We start from the raw sequence: 3,642 nt of genomic DNA, 5'->3' as shown, positions 1-3,642 counted from the left end.
AGAGAGAAAGGAAAGAGAGAAAGAGAGAGAGACGCACACAAAGAGAGAGAGAGAAAGGGAGAGAGAGAGAGGGAGAGAGAGAGAGAGAGAGAGAGAGAGAGAGAGAGAGAGAGAGAATTTTCAACAGGATCTTTAGCGTTTGCTAACACCACAAACAAGGAAAAACAATTCTCCCACAGCATTGCACAATTTTCACATTTTAAAAAATCCCATCTCTTTACTAACTGTTCTTGTACAATGATTTGGCACCTCTCCAAGAGTGTCCATAGGAGTGTGATTATGATCCCAACGCACGTCACAGCACTAGTGGCCTCTCTGTTGGTTCAAGACAGTATTGACTGACCTCCCAACGTTTCAAAACTAAAAAAATAACTGAACGGAGCGAAGAGCGTCACAGAAAACATAATCATGAGGCTGACTTGAATCACAAGTTTCAGGATTCTCGTTCTCTCTCTCTCTCTCTCTCTCTCTCTCTCTCTCTCTCTCTCTCTCTCTCTTTCTCTCTCTCTCTGATTCAACTATAATTGGGCTAATTCAGGCTGACCATAACGAAACCGCTTACCGGAATTTTGTACTTAATTTTTCTGAATGATGTGAAAATCATAAGCTGCTTTTAAATGTGAAAAAACCCGCAAAAAAACTTGTCGTTGATTTTAGAATAAAGAAATAGCCCCTGCAGTCACTCAAAATGAAATGTGAAAACATCGAGCAAGTGTCAGACTATAAGTATTTGGGTGTTACAATAGACAACAAACTCAACTGGCGTGTCCACACTTCTCTCCTGCATAAAAAAGTGAACAAAAGACTATTTTTTCTAAGAAAGCTAAAGTATTTTAAAGTTGATAAAACATTGATGTCCATGTTCTACCATTCAACCATAGAAAGTATGATCAATTTTTGTATAACAGCATGGGCCGGGAACACAAGACAACAAGATAAAGAAAAAAATTAAATCGACTTATACGGAAAGCATGTAAAATTTCAACATTTTCATTCCCCTACTTGGATGAATTGTACATAACAGCTTGCACTAAGAAAATCAATTCCATCTTTTTAGACAACAAACATCCCTTGTTCCCTCAAATAAAAACATCAGTCAGAAGTAAAAGACCCTTGCTTCTGATCTGTAACAAAGAAAGATACAGAAGGTCATTTTTACCATCATCTATCAAAATGCTTCCATCTTAACCATTTTGCTTAGTGTACTTGCGACCCTAGAGCATGCATCAAAATAACATTGAGTGTGTATCTAGCTTACGATTATTATTGTTTATATTGCTGCTCATTTATATTATGCATGTGATTGTAAGCCTACTTGTGTGTGCATGTGTGTGCACGTGTGTACGTGTGTGTGTGTGTGTGTGTGTGTGTGTGTGTTTGTGTGTGTGTGTGTGTGTGTGTGTGTGTGTGTGTGTGTGTGTGTGTGTGTACTCGTGGTGGAACACCAAACCAATGTGCCAGGATCTGGACAATATCTTATCTTATCTTATCTTATCTGTCTCTCCGTCTCTCTCTCTCTCTCTCTCTCTCTCTCTCTCTCTCTCTCTCTCTCTCTTTCTCTGAGAAACAGCGTCGTCCTTTGACGTAGGAAAGCTTTTCCATCCTCTGAGTTTTTTGTTTATCTTATCTCAGCGTCACTGGTTGTTTTACGTTCGGGATAGTTCATTATAACTTGATCAAAAAACTTATCGTGAAAGTATGGCCTCTGCCACTGAAAATTGCATTTGGGTATGGATTTATAATAATATGTATGTGACCTGAGTTATTGAAAGGAGTGTCACTTTTCTCCGCGGTATAGACTTTTTTTGGAAAGTGTTTTACAGCACTGGCAACTGCATACGTTCATATGAGCGCGCGGGACACATTAAACATTTTTCAGTCAGTAGGGAATGTTGAATTTTGCCTGGATGGCGTCAAAAGCCTACTCTTATCGATTTTAGGGTACCAAGGGATCATTAACGTGCGCAACTTGCACACAGGACAACCTCCGACATGTTTTGCCCTTATCCGAGAAGGCTAAGTAAACACTTTGTACGGGTAAGTTAATCCAAATTATGTATAATTATCCCCCCCCCCGAAAAAAAAAATATTTTGAGATGCCGACACTAAATCAGCTCTCTGTTTAACATGTAGTTTGATCACGCTTAAATGATTTGTTTGCATTCACTTTACTGTTTTTGTTTTTGTTTTTAGAAAAGGTTTCTGTCTTTTTGGCTGTTTTATTTTTCTCTCAGAAAATGCAGTTTTTTTAACTGACTGATCCTCAAACGTTACTTTTTAAAAATTGATTCTAAGGATTCCAGAATGAATCAAGGATGTTCTGTACAGCTTTCAGTCAGATTTATGTACTTTTACATCTTTCAGTTGTCGTTTTTTTGTGTGTTTAATCGTTTTCTTTCTTTTCCTTTCGAATAGGTTTTTACAAAGTATTGTATCTCAAAATTTTCGTTCGCGCATTCGTGTTATCTTAGACAGCTGTTCTTTATGTGTACAATTCGTTGCCTTGGGAGAGATAAAGATAGAGATACAGAGTGAGAGAGAAAGAGAGAGAGAGAGGGGGGGAGGGAGAGAGAGAAAGAGAGAGAAAAGAAGACAAGAGAAAGAGAGAGAGAGAAAGGGAGAGAGAGAGAGAGAAAGGGAGAGAGAGAGAGATAGATAGAGAGAGAGAGAATGAGAGAGAGAGAGCAAGAAGGAGACATAGAAAGGGAGCCAAAGACGTAAATTGAGGGGGGGGGGGGTGAAAAAGAAAAGAGAGTGAGATAGCGAATAGATAGATAGATAGATAGATAGATAGATAGATAGATAGATAGATAGATAGATAGATAGATAGATAGATAGATAGATAGATAAGGCAGAGAGAGGGAGAGAGAGAGGGAGAAGAAAAGAGAGCGAGAGAGAGAGAGGAAGAGAGAGAGAGAGAGAGAATGAGAGAGAGAGAGAGAGAAAGAGGGAGACATAGAAAGGGAGCCAACGACGTAAATTGAGGGGGGGGGGTGAGAAAGAAAAGAGAGTGAGATAGCAAAAAGATAGATAGATAGATAGGTAGATAGATAGATAGATAGATAGATAGATAGATAGATAGATAGATAGATAGATAGATAGATAGATAGAAGGATAGATAGATAGATAGATAGATAGATAGATAGATAGATAGATAGATAGATAGATAAGGTAGAGAGAGGGAGAGAGAGAGGGAGAGGAAAAGAGAGCGAGAGAGAGAGAGGAAGAGAAAGAGAGAGCGAGAGATAGATAGATAGATAGATAGATAGGGAGAGAGAGGGAAAAAGAGAGAGAGAGAGAGAGAGAGAGAGAGAGAGAGAGAGAGAGAGAGAGAGAGAGAGAAAGGAGAGAAAGAGAGAGAAACTTATAAATTATCAAGGCCTTCTGTTCCGTTTTAAATTGGCCGGTATATGGAGAGAAGAAATTACTATCGGTCAATGACCTCCAGTGTCGGAGGAATAATGATTAAGAACTTCTCGGTCCTAACCACAGGTCCGCTGGGTTGCCTGAAGTGCTTTAGTTGGAGCAGGAAGCAAACTTGTTTCCCGAGATAGTGGAGGCCAATGGTCTCTGGTACAGGCAGTCAAGCTGCTAATATCAATTATTGCTCTGGCTATTGGGGGGAGGGGGGGGGGGTATTGA

The sequence above is a fragment of the Aplysia californica genome, unplaced genomic scaffold (assembly GCF_000002075.1).
Source record: "Aplysia californica isolate F4 #8 unplaced genomic scaffold, AplCal3.0 scaffold00024, whole genome shotgun sequence".
Taxonomy (NCBI): Eukaryota; Metazoa; Mollusca; class Gastropoda; order Aplysiida; family Aplysiidae; genus Aplysia; species Aplysia californica.
The sequence above is the reverse complement of the archived record's forward strand: the minus strand, read 5'-3'. Positions refer to the sequence as shown.